Consider the following 13,442-nt stretch of genomic DNA (forward strand, 5'->3'; position numbering starts at 1 on the left):
ATTCAGCATTCGCTTCACCTTGGTGAAGAAATTATAGAAATGTGAGTCACAAAACAGGTCCCACTTGTGAGAGAACCTGTGAGACAGTGGATAGCTGTCACTCTGACTTTCAAAAAGTAGTCTTGGCTTATCTTTCCCATTAATGTAAGATGCTGAATGAAGCAGGGATGCAGGAAGTAACATGAATTTTTGTCTAGAGCACATCATCATTTTGCTGTCCTAGAAGTGCTCAGCAAACTTCCAGAAGAGGACGGAGGACGGTGAAGGAAATTTCTTGCTCATGTATTTACTTGCTCTAGAGACAGGAAATTCTGAGAATCTAAGCTGAATTTTTATAGATAATGCAAAAAACTCCTCATGCAATTTTAATAGTTATAATTAGCCACTTAGAAAACTTCACCTCCCAATTCATCAGAAGGATGGCTTTCAAAAGGACAATCAGGAGTTTTTTAAAAAACCTTTTAACCTAAAGTATGGAGTTTAACAAGTTTCTAATTCTCAGAGGAATTTCATTTTTTCCTTTTTATAAGCAGGCACGTTCCCATACTCACAGAAAGGTTAGCATTCTGATGCTTTATAAATAATCATCATCCTGAATATTTTACACCTTTGCCTTTCTCTTAAATATTTATAATGCAATATGCAGAATAAAATGTGAATAAACGAAGTCGCACTAAATATTCACAGTATGGGACTATCTGGGTCCATTTGCTAACCCTTTTCAAAACATTTAAGCGCAACACCCTCTCCCCTCCAGCACGAGGGCTGCGGGCTCAGAGACTCCACTTCGGCCTGGCTGTGGGAGGCGGATGGCGCGTCTGTGTCCTCCCGTCGTGTAGTGCCTGCGCAGGGCTCAGGGCCAGCCGGGTGAGGGGAGGAGGTGGAGGAAGAGCCTGGGAAAGGAACTCTGCTATTAGCATTTACAAAAACAAAACAAAACAAACAAAAAAACCCTGAGTGAGAGTGATCCTGGACCCCTGAACAAGGGGCCTTGGCTCAGAAACACCTGACATATCCTTGTTAGAGTGATACGGGGGAACAAAGCTCCCAACCTCTAGCTGTCCAGTACGAGTTCCTGTTCTCTAAAATCAAAGAATGAATTTTAGGAACAACAGTGGTTAAGAGCAGAAATATTTGAGAGAAAGAAAGCTTCTGTCTGAGAGACAGAAGGGGTTTGGTGTGGGTTGCCAAAGATTCTCTTTTCCAGGGACGTTTAGAGAGCAAAACCACAAAGTGAGGTGGCTCTAAGGTGGGGAAAACATGGGAACTCACAAGGTGAGTAGGATGGAACTATGGTCAACCAACAGATTAGCTGCTCGGGTAAGAGTGACCAAATCAGGGGCCAATGAGGAAGCGAGTCAGGTGGCCAGTGGGCAGGCATACAGAACGGTGCCTCTTCCTGTGGGGGGTTGGGGTGGTGGCTCCTGGCTGCCAGGGGGACAGAGACTATTTAGAATATCACCTGAGGGTGTGGATGCATTTGTTTTGTCTTTTCTCTTGAGGCCTGGTCCACAGCAGGAGATGTCTGTTTACTCCAAGGTTGCAAGGTGTCTGGGCTTCTGCACTGGCTCCTCCAGGGGATGCAGCCCTGTCTGACCACCTATAAGGTTTCTATCTAACTCAGCTCTCTGTAACAAGAGCAGATGTGGTCAGATCCCAGGGCTGGAGCGAAGCAAAGTTACCAGCTTGGGACCCACTGCCCAGGCTTGACTTGCAGGGGCCTTTTACACAGACTGACCAGGAATTAAGTTAGAAACGAGTGCTAGCATTTTAAGACCAATAACTCCTGCTATGAAGAGCTGGGACGTGTTTCCTGAAAAGTCCTACCGCCAGTGCCACCCGACTGAGGCCTTGCTAGGAAGCAGGCTGCTGTGGACAGCATCAGTGACAGCTCGCTTCTGAGCGGGGCCTCCAATCTGCGCCACTGCGGTCCTCACCAAAGAGGAAGGGGGGATCTCCACGTGGACACACGAGCAGAACATGGAACACACGATGCCAAGGGCAGCGACCCGTGAACGGAGCAGGGACGTTTGGAAGGTGAGGGTGCCAGTGGGAGCTCAGGCATGGAGCGAGTTACCTTTTCCAGCCCAGAGAACGCAACAAGCCCCTAAATCTGTCAAAAACTAAGTTCCTGTAGTGGAAGTCCCTGAGTTAAATCACTCAGCCACATAGCTCTAGGAAACCCTGTGCGACTTGTGTGAAAGTCCTGGGTTTTCAGTTTGGAAAGTAGCCAGTTTGGTGACACTCAGTGATGAGGCAGAGCAGAGCCTCTTGGTCTCTCTCCAAAGCCCCGGGAAGGCTGGAGGATTCCAGTTACCTGCTTCACACATGGTGCCACCATGAGAGCAGATTACCAAGTGCAGGAAGCCCAGCCAACCCCGGGGGACAATGCAATTGCTTGCCATTTTTACAAGTAAACAAAGTAGGAAGCATGTAAGTGTTTGAGAGAGACAGAGAGAGTGAACAAAACTAAGAAGGCTGCCCAGGAAATATTCATATAATCTCCAATTTTAGTGAATTCTTAAAACAAAAACTACAAAATCAGAAACAAACTCCTAAGAGTGGAACTGTGAGGAGGATGGCAGGGCTCCTCAGATGGCTGCACTGTGCAAGGGAAGACAGATGTGTCTTCCTCTAGTGAGGGCCACCAAAGCTGAGCGAAAGCTCCAGGAAAGGCTGCGTGGCCTCAGAGGAAAGAGAAGATGCACGACCAAGAGCACCTGGCTAGCGGGCAGCTCCTCACTCAAATCCGCTCTGAGCAGTTGGAGCCATGAAGTGCAGAGAAATTCCAGCTGCAGACTCTCAGAAGTGGGGTCACGGGAAATCCTGGTGTCTCTGGAGGGAGGGGGAAGGTGCCTGGAAAAGGATGAGACAATTACAGTGTCCAAGGCTGAGCCCTGATGATCTTTAGCAATGCAGGCCATGCCCCAGGTGATGGTCCTGCAGGAAAACTGGGAAGGTCAGTCACTGTTACGGTTTGTGCCTAGATGTCCGCCCAAAGCCTCACGTGCTCAGAGAGCTTTTGGTGCGGGTGGCTGAGTCCAGAGCATGTGGCTGATCCATAGTGCAGTGCAGGGGTGCAGGAGGGGGTGAGGCCGGGTCAGCCCCCTGATCAGATTGGCACCACTCTAATCCCGGTAGATAGGATATAATATCAGGGACAGAAAGAGGTCTGCCACTCTCCCTTGTTGCTTTTGCTGGCTTCCGCCACTGTGAACCGTTGCTATGTACTGCCCTGCCTTGGAGCCAGCCAGTTATAGACTGAAATCTCTACAAACTGTGAGCTAAATAAACCTTCTCGCTCTTAACTTGTACGTGTTGGATATTTTATCTCAGAGGCAAGAAAAGTAGCTAAAAAGAATTTGGTATCAGAGAAGTGGGGTCACTGCTGTGAATGTACCTGACCCTGAGGTTTGGGGCAGCCTTGAGGGACCCACTCACATCATCTCTGTCTGGCCTGTGCTGTTGGGAGCCGGTGAGTCTGGACACAGCAGCCGGGCTCCAGTCACTGCCTTGATTTGGGCCTCTGTCCACAGTGTGGTCTGCTTTACCTCTTCCCCAAGGAATGCAACCTCAGCTCGGCGAAGGCACCGTCCTGCCGGTCTCTGTCTTACACCAGCCCCCAAAGCCAGCACGGCACCTAGGAAAGCTCCAGACATCTTCTGCCCCGTGAATAAGCTGTGAACACTCTGTGAGCCTCAAGTGACACCCGTGTGGCTGAGACTGAGGTCCCAGAGGATTACTTCTTGAATCCTCAGCCACAAGAGCATCTGGCTTGTATGGAGAGAGAAGAGGGTAGAGATGCAAGAGAAGAGGAGCTCAAAAGGAAGCCAGGAAAGTGGGGTGCTTGTGGAATGTGAGCTAAAATAGCTCAGCACCCCAAAAGCCTAAAGAAGAGAGGTTGTCAGAAGAAAGTGTCTGTCAGGTTAAAGGAAGGCACAAGAGGGTCACTGAATTTTGTAATCAGGTGCTCAGCTTCAGAGCCCAAAGGAAAGTGGCATCAGACAGGATAAAAACAGAACTGCAAAGCACATCATCAGGCAGTGCCCACAGAAAGCTGATGTTTGCTTGGGGGTGGAAAAGTCTTCCCATGCGTGGAGTAAGCGGGAAACAGGAGGCCAGCAGCAAGAAAGGATAACAGTGCGTGTGCGGCGGCATCCACCAAGTCTCCCATGAGTGACATCGAAGGGTGCCCCTGTTGGGGAGGAGGTGTCCGAGTTGCATAACTGGCAAGACACCTGGGGAGAGACGGTTCACCCCATCAGCCAACAAGACAGGGTCACTGAAAGGAGTGTAAGGAAAATATTAATAACTAAATAACTAAATAACACTCAACATCAACATAATCCTACCTTCTGCTGTCGGCACTGGAAAGAAAAACATTCTGATTCCTAATCTATTGGGGAATATTAACATAATGTGGCTTTGACAATTTTCAAAAGACCTCATAATTAATTTAATCACCATTTTGCATAGCATTCCCACTTGTAATCTGCATTTTTGCTTTAAGACTCTTACGATATAGCTGTCATTCTGATCTAATGAAATGCCTCTTCCTTAGGAGGAGAGGACAATTTCAAATGTGGAGGCTGCACAGAGATGAGGAATGAACCATGTGTGTGCTGCGGCAGTTTCCCCTGGTAGACTAATTGCAGAGGCCTGTGGGGATGGATTGATGGCGCTGAGTAGTCCGCCTTTACTGCCTCGCTTGCAGGGCAATTTGCATAGCATGGCTCATAGTGTTTTATGATTTTTCTTTTAAAAATAATTCTACTTGTTAGTCACTAAATCTGTTTAACTCTCCTGGTGCTGGATGGCATCTAGGATGCATCTGCAGAGCAAGTGCACGGATCTCTCGCTTGCTAGGCACCCGCCAAGAGGCGGCAGGAGTGGCAGAGTGGGCCAAGGGCACCCGGCCAGTGCAGTCTGCAGGCTTGCCCTGCTCTGGGAAGAGTGCGCTGCAGCTGGGCTCTTTGGGACAAGCCTTACCACCACCAGGGGTAGGCGGCAACGTGACTGGGGTAGGTGCCAGGGACCAGGTGAGGAGTCCTCCGTGTGGCTCTGAGGATGTTTCAGGGAGACACTGGATTTCGAACAGGCAGATGAAGTAAAAAGGTCACCACCCTAATTCCAGTGGACATGATCCAATCTACTGAGGGCCTGCAAGGACAAAAAGGCCGAGAAAGGGCTCATGTCCACCCTGTGTGTGCACCGGGGCCTTCGTCCTCTGCCACCGTCAGACATCGGGTTCCGGGCTCTTCCTTCCTCCAGTGGCTTTCAGACCGGCACTCTCTTGGTTCTCTAATGTTCACGTGGACTTGGAGCTGCACCCTGGCTTCCAGATGGCAGGCGGGGGCTTCTCAGCCTCCGCCCCCAGTGGGTCTCTGTGTGTACGTGGACATGCGTCCTGCTGGTGCTGTTGTGCGGGTGAACCCTAATTCACAGATCCTGAGGCCACACACGCATTTAGATTTACTGAGAAATGCATGCAGGAGGACGATCTGCCTCCGTAGAAAGGAAGGAAGCAAAACTACGCAAGAGGAGGAGGAGGAGTAGGAGGAGGAGGAGGAGGAGGAGGAGGAAGAGGAGGGATGTACACAGCAGAGCCAAAAATGAGTCCTACGAGGCTGGTGTGCGAGAGGTGACCCAAGCCGAGGAGAGCGGGCTGGCTTTTCACCTCCACAGTGGTCAGATTCGGAGCACAGCATGACCTAGGGGGTGTGACTCCATGGGACGTAGCAGGCTGAAGCCACCTCTGCATGCGCCTGGCAGCTAAAGGCTATGTACCAGAGACCACGCCAGTAGCTGGAAACGAGGATTTTGCTCCTTGAAGAGGGATGTGGGTGTCACATCATGGTGTCCCCCATGCATGTCACGTCAGTGCCAGCAGCGTGGGATGATCTGCTTCACTTTTATGAGAAAGTTGTATGGAATATTCTGCAAGAATCCACTCTCAACTTTATTATGCCATCTATCATCACGATACATTTTTATTACTGTAAATAACTTAAGGGGGATGTTTAGAAATTCAACTCGCTTGTCTCACACCTGAGAGCAAAAGAGAGAGGTCAGCAGGCTAGAGTAGCACTATCTTTTATAAAAATAGACGGAGTTTTCTATCTCTGAAACCCAGTATCTACGCAGTCCTCCTTCTCGGGAGATGCTGTGTTCGGGGACTCACTAGAAGTCAGGCTTCTCTGGCTCTAATGCTCATTCCCTTGGACTTCATTACAAGGCAGTTTGTACTGTGGGAGACGCACTTCCCCTCTACCATTTTATGAGTTCTTACATTGTTAGTCAGTACAATCATACTCTTAGAAAAGTATTGAAGAAAATATCGGAGGGCTGGATTTTAAATGTCACATCAGCCACGGAGGCGTGGAGTCTAATCTGGGGCAGTGAACGTCTTACAGAATGCGTGGATCTGAGTCAAGGGGAGGCAGCCAGGGCTGCACAGCCAATGGCGCAGGATGCGGCTCAGATTTAACACAAACAAAGGGTAATCTGGCCTGGCACAGCCTGGCCACTGCAGCAGTGTGTCTGAAGGTTATGTTTTATGTTTATTAGCTCCATCCAGATGGCGTTTTATGTCCTTAATAACTTTGTCCCTGACGAAGCCATGAACCTACCATTTGACAAACACAGTAGGAAATGTCTATCAGCAAAAAAGTCATTTTATAATCAGAAACATAACTGGAACCACTCGGAAAACACTCTGAAAGAGGTTGGTTCCTTTTATGCCAATGCCTATAGTCATTTGTTGACAAATACAGTTTTCCCAAACTGAACTGAATATCATCAACTCCCAGAATGTCTTTAAAAGGAATACTATTCATGGTAATACTTTATGAGTTATAACTTTATTGTTTGTAAGAGTCAAATTGCTTTGCTACTTGTTTATTCACCTTTATATGTCCATAAAACTTTATGTGCTGCATGGATTAATATTCGAGTATTAAACGAGAAAGACTGAACAGCAGGGAGTTGAGATCACCCGGTTAATTCCCTCTAATTCTGGTTTCTCCTGGTTCTTGAACTCTGTCTAGATCACAGGATGCACAATTTAATGCTTCTGCTTTGAAACTTCTAAATGTGTGCGTGCATGCGCACGTGTGTGTGTGTGTGTGTGTGTGTGTGTGTGTGCGTGTGTGTGTGTGTGCGTGTGTGTGCGGGTGGTGTGTGGGTCCAATGTCTGTAATGCTGCTGACTCAGTTCTTTAAAATTTCAGTCTCCTTGAGCACAACCAGTGTGCTTTGTCTGTCTCCTGCACAGAGCACTAATTGTAGGAGCCTGATACGTGTCTGTGAATTTTACTGAAGTAAAATACTGCTTTTCTGATTAAATCCTGTGTAGAGCTTCCCAGAAAAAAGGGAAGGAACTATTTTTAGCCTATCAAAAAAAGTTCTATATCACTATCCTGCAGCTTTCTCAGTGAGAATGAAGAATAATGGGAAAAATAGTACTAGCGTTTATTTAGTTTTAGTAACTTTAACAATAGTTTTATAATAGTTTTATATATAATTAGTGTTTTATACTTTTTATATATTATATATATAATTTATAATATATTAAATATAATTAGTTTTATAATAGTGGTTTTTACTTTCAAAGCCATGTTTTAATTTTTCTTTTTCCTTTCCTTTTTTCTTCCCCTCTTTCTTCCTTCCTGCCCACTCCCTTTTTCTTCACCAATTCATTTATGATTGAACAAACACTAGAGTGCCTTCCATGTACTGCGAGCCCGGGTAGGCACACAGTCACTTAAGAAAAATGGCCAGGCTCCAGGCTTGCTGAAGCACTCACTGTTCTCAAAAACACTGATTCAAATGCCAACACCTATGGTGTGTTGGACACTAGAACCCCATTTTCCTGCATGTAGCACGCTTTTATTTCAGCCTTAGATTCTCCCCTTGCATTTTCAGATTTTTTCATAAGGAATGAAACCTAATGAAATACTACGATCACAATTCATAGGTGCTAAAGTTCAAATTTATTTTATGATTTTTAAAAATTGTGCTGTAATAAGAAAACACTGCCTTTGAGATTTGTCTGTAGTGGTCAGTAGTTTAGAAAACTGCCCACATCCTGACACAGAAGCCAAGATCATTTCGAGAGGTAACGTACCCTCACTGGAACAGAGCCGAGAGCTTTGCACATTCAATGGTCAGTACGAATCTTCAGAGGAAGAGGCTCAATTCCAGGAGATAAATCAAGTATAAGAGAAGTCAAAACATGGCTACAGGATTGAGAGATGTTTAGAACGTCCTGCAGGCCGAAATGGCAGTGCGTCTTCTCGGTGGCGTCTGTCCCATCACACGGCAAAGGATTCGCTCCTGCCCTGCGGCTCCGTTGCCCCCGTGGGATACTACCACTGCCTGCGGTGTAAGAACCTGTATTTAGCTTCTGTTTAAGAGAGTTTAGGAGACTATACAACTTGAAAATCTTTGGTAAGTAGTATAAATTTCTTTCTTTTAGACAGCATCATAGATTTATCAGAACAATGGAACAATCAAAGGAACAATTTGACTTATTTACTGAAAACCAGGAAGACAGCACGGGAGAGGGCAAAAGTGCATTCACATCCAGTTCTGGGCTCGAGACAAGTTACTTAACCCTCGGTGCCTCCACGCTCACCTCTGTAACATGATCCTACAGAGTGGAAAATGCAGAGGAAATCAAGGGCAGTGACATCTGTCACCCACCTGCTCACTGTGGCACGCGGTGAGGACACAGTGAATGCCACTGTTCCCTCCTTTGGAAAGGCAGCGGTCCTCCGTCATGTGACAGCCACTTCATTCAGCTGGTAAAAACGGCAGCCACTGGATTTTCCAAGTCATACCAGCTCCAGAATCACACTTGAAGAAAAAAATGCACAGAACACACACAGACAAGTAATGCACTACCCCTATTTGCAAAGAAACAAGACCTACATTCACAAAAGAAACATCAAGAAAACTGTCGTAGTGCCCACTGACAGGAACCACAGGACCACCTGGACCTGCTCAGAACAGTGCCTTGTATTGTGTGCTGGCTCACAACCACACGATCCTGAAATTCATGTTTGGGGGAATATTAAAACCAAACAAATAAAAATTGATGAGGCGTGAGCTGGTACAAAGTCTCTGCAGATATACTGGCTGGTTTGGATGCTAGAAAGTCCCAGGGCAGGACAGAAGTTGTGAACGGGCAAAGAACTCTGCTTTGTATGGAATTTCTTCTCAGAAGCTGGAAAGATTTAGGCCTTCTGCCCTTCACTGCCATGAACAACAATACAACAGCAGCTTCGCTAAAGTTCGCCTTCTCACAGGAGACATGGAGACCGTGAACTCCGCTGGGCTTCGCTTGGAATCTTGTTTCCCGAAAGATGTTTTGGGAGACAGACACAGTTCTCAGAAAATGAGGGCTGGCTTTATATACACAAAGAACAATAAAAAAGATGCATTCTTCTGTACCCAACAAAGTGCTCAAGTCTTGACTCAGGAAAAAGTTAAACAGGTCAGACAGTGTGTTTGGGTAACAACAGATCCGAACTGTAATGAATTTGGGGCCAGTGAGCATGGAGCTGCGCCCTTAGGGAGAAGTGGTGCCAGGACAAGCTCAGTACCTGCGGCAGCGGGCACAGGGCCTTCTCACCCACGGACTGAACGGAGGAAGGCGGTGCCCGCGCAGGCTGTCCACAGGGTTCTTCAAGATAAAGCCGCGGCACTCTGCACCTCCCAGAGCACCCTTCTTTGATGGGAACTGGAGAGCCCTTACCTCCTACCTCTGTCTTTTGTTGAAGGCCTGGAAGGCCAAAGGCTAGCAATTAATCTCTTGATGATATTTTAAGGTCCGTTTCCCATTTGCTGTGGAGATTCGGAATGGTCTGATGCGCCCTTGCCTTGTTATTTAGATGTCCTGTGTGAGCCACTTCTATCTCCTTCTAATAAAGCCACTATGAAAGCTGTTTCTCCCCAGGAACCAATTCTTGCCTGGTTTCCTACCCCAACCACCCCCTGTTTCCAGCAATTTCTGTTTTCAGATAAAAGGAAGATCAGTGTGGGGTTTTCTCCGGCATCATGTCAGTACATTATCTTTAAAAAAATAATCGATCTTATCTGTAATTGTATACTTTTCTGTTCAAACAGGCATATATGGTCATTACTCAGCATGTCCAGTGAATTATAGCTTATTTGAGATTTATTTTAAATACAAAGATCATGAAGGAGAAACTGGTTAAAGCATTGCCAAGTGAACTAAACTTAGTGTGTATGGTATCTGGCTAAATATATGGTTTTCCTTAAGTAATAAGAGGGAGCAACTATTGAAACTGCAATCATCTTTCACAATAAATACTGTTTTTCTTGAAGGCTGCTATACAATAAAGTTAAAACAGTGCTTGAAGATTTTTGACTTATAATTAACACAAATATGCAGGGAAACATTCTTATGCTTACTTGAAAATATTTCCTTTGTTCATACGAAAACACCAAGTATATTTCTGCATAGGAGATTCAGGCCATTGGTAAGAACACGCTACTGGGTGTGGGAGGAATATACTTTGGAACTTTTAAGTTAAATATTTATATTAAAATGTCACTGCTACAGACTTATCAAGTTCTTCAGCAAGACTTCTCTGCTTTTGATTTTTGAAGGATGAGATTAGGAATATGAGATCATAAGTTTAGGAAGTAGATCTACTTCTATTATTTTATACATACAATTTATACAGTGACATAACATATGCATGTAACACATAATATAACATGTATTGCTATAATGCATTTAGAATGCCATATAGCATAGAATGGAAATATAAGATATAAATATAAAATATAATGTATGATGTTTGGTATCTCATAATATTGAGTATAATTTGTCCACTAATTAATATCACTTAATGATATTACCTTTAGGATATTTAGAAAGTGTATCAATAGCACCAAACCATGACAGCAGCCTGTCACTAATAGACCGTTCTAGGGTACTTACACCCAAATTTACTAATGCATTGTGAGCTCTATAATGAAAAGGACCACTTAAACGGTACCTTTCATTAAAGAAATAAAAAGTGCTTATCAGCGGGTTTTAAGAGCCCTTAGCTTTGTGGAGTGCCAGGGTCGCTGCACACCTATGACAGCAGAAAGGCAGACGACCCCGAGCGATGCTTACCCTTTTGTGTTTTACACAGAGCGAAGGCCCTAGAAGTACTGAACTCTCCAGGCTGGTGTCATCCTGTACCGCTGACAGGGATTAGGAATGTACGAGATCTGAAGCCGGGTTTTCTCTCTATAAATATTTCCCTTCACTTTCAGAAATAATACAATGTGAAAGTGACAGCGACACTGCCTCCAGAAGTGTCTGCCATCCAGCATTAAGACAGCACTTTTCCTCCTTTTGGGTTTTTTTTTTTTTTCCAAGAGTGGAAAGTGCGTCCCACACCAAGATGGTGGCCCCATGTCCACGAGAACCAAGTGTGAACAAGCTGGACGATGTCACTGCACCTGACCTTTTGGCTCTGAGTCACAGGACAGCTGACCCGAGTTGAGTTGAAAACTGTCCACCTTCACTCGTGGATGGGGAACCGCATGGAAAGGTCACTTGCCTCTCAGCCCTGCGGGCTCCTCCCGGCCTCTGGGACTGCTGGCTGTGCTCCCTGCCTCTCCATTGCACGGTACACAGTTGATCTATTCTTTGTTGCAATGGGCTGGGTTTTCACAGCTCTGTACACACATCCAGTAACTTCCTGGCTCTTAATGCTTAGCATGGCGGAGTCTTGATTTTTGGCTGATTGCCTCCAACATGTTCTAGTTTGGATGATTTTTAGAGCTGGTTTATGAAAGGAGGTCCCAGAAATGAGAAAAGGGTTTCCTGAGAGGGCTTGCAGGGCACACCCGGGCTGCTGCCACCAGCACCGTTGGGAAGCCACGGCACTTTCTCAGGCATCTGTGCCCGTGACCACCGAGGGCACTGGTCAGGGTGTGGACAGTGGGTAACAGACAAGGGCCAGGACAACGCTGGGCCTGCTCAACGAGGTGGAGGGAGGGTCCACGGTGGACAGACAGACGCGTGCTCTGCATGGTGCACTTTAACTGCCGGCACTGCTGATTTGTTTGCTTGTTTACTGGCCCACATCTCATTTTACAATTCAAAAATTTAATTGAGAAAGTAGTATTTCCAACGCTGCTGAAATTTTAAAAATCGCCCTGTCTGTCACTTCTATTTTCTTGACACTAACAAGTCTTGCGGATGCAACCTCAGCTCACCGTGGGGTCTCTTCCAAGCGCACCCGGGCAGGCGTATTTCTAAGCCTTTCTGCTACGGGGCTTTTCTACCTGCGTCACTGATGCCATTTTGGGGTCTGAATGCCCAGCACGATGTGCCAGGAGATCCCCGAATGAATGCTTCTAGAATTAACTCAAAGCTCATGACAGCTGGGTATAAGTCTCACTGTCCTTGCCACCATGACATCTGAATTTAGTAGCAAACAGTTTAGTCAAACAGTAAATGTGATCAGAAGGTCTACCTGGTCAGTCTGTTGTTTTCATTGTTTTAAAATATTAGATACTATCATCAATATAAAAGCTGAAAGACGTGAGATAATAGAAGGGAAATTCATTATTTATTACTATCTCTCTTTTGTTATTTTTCTATTTTTTTCTGATTTGTATTTGAATATATGCAAAGAAATTTTGCACACAAATTTAGTTGCTTTTTCTTAAATTAAATGATGTTAATAAAAGATAAAGGTACAGTTCCAAGTAATGAGAAAATGACACTGGTACGTGTGACAGAAGTTATGTAAATTATGCACTCCCAGCTAATTATTTTTAATGAGTCTAAAGAAAATATTTTAATTTAAAAATAGATGGCAAAGTTACAAAAAATATTGTAACTTGGGGGGAGTTAAGTGCTCACCAGTTGATAAGAGAAAATAATAAAAACCGAGGTAGCATGCAAAGAGAAATAGGGGGGACCCGGAGGCTCCGGCCCTGTCCTTCATGTCCTAAGCCTTCCCTCTCTCTCCCCTGAATGACCACAGGACAGACCAGCTCTCTGCAGTCTCTTCTAACTCTAAATTCTGTGTGACAATCAGAGTTTCATCTCTGAAGGCTCCTGGGCAGTTCCATGATAGCGGTATAGCTATGTGTATGCTTATAACACTAAATAAACAAGGAACAGGAATATGAGGATGAACCTTGACCATGAGCTTTCAACCTTACATAATAGATCCACAAGGTTATGAAATCCCTGCTCAACAGATTAAACACAATCCCAAAATGCCCAATTCCTGGGCACTATTATGTTGACAATACACAGACACAGACACACATGGTGATTCATCAAGGGTTTTGGTTTCTTCCAAAGTCCCCATGAAGAGCGTGACAAGCAGGAATACAAGCTGACTGGGGTATTTCATTAAAACCTGTGAAACTCACTAACTCTTAGAGCAGCGCGATTGT

General features: G+C 45.5%; 1 long non-coding RNA gene across 2 annotated transcripts in view; it reads right to left on the reverse strand.

Moving 5' to 3' along the window:
• The window catches only part of LOC134478357 (uncharacterized), a 136,433-nt gene that overhangs the window by 63,538 nt on the left and 59,453 nt on the right, over nucleotides 1–13,442 (reverse strand). The window contains exons 3-4 of one of the 2 annotated variants that reach the window (XR_010050969.1): nucleotides 8,703–8,855; nucleotides 7,946–8,375 (exon numbers count right to left, since the gene is read on the reverse strand). The exons of the other annotated variant lie outside the window; for it this stretch is intronic. This is a non-coding gene — a long non-coding RNA (uncharacterized LOC134478357). Of the gene's footprint in view, nucleotides 1–7,945; nucleotides 8,376–8,702; nucleotides 8,856–13,442 lie in introns of those variants that run through there. 2 annotated transcript variants of the gene reach the window in all.

This window comes from Cavia porcellus, unplaced genomic scaffold, assembly GCF_034190915.1.
Source record: "Cavia porcellus strain 051 isolate PalLab524CR breed Dunkin Hartley unplaced genomic scaffold, mCavPor4.1 scaffold_12, whole genome shotgun sequence".
Classification (NCBI taxonomy): Eukaryota; Metazoa; Chordata; class Mammalia; order Rodentia; family Caviidae; genus Cavia; species Cavia porcellus.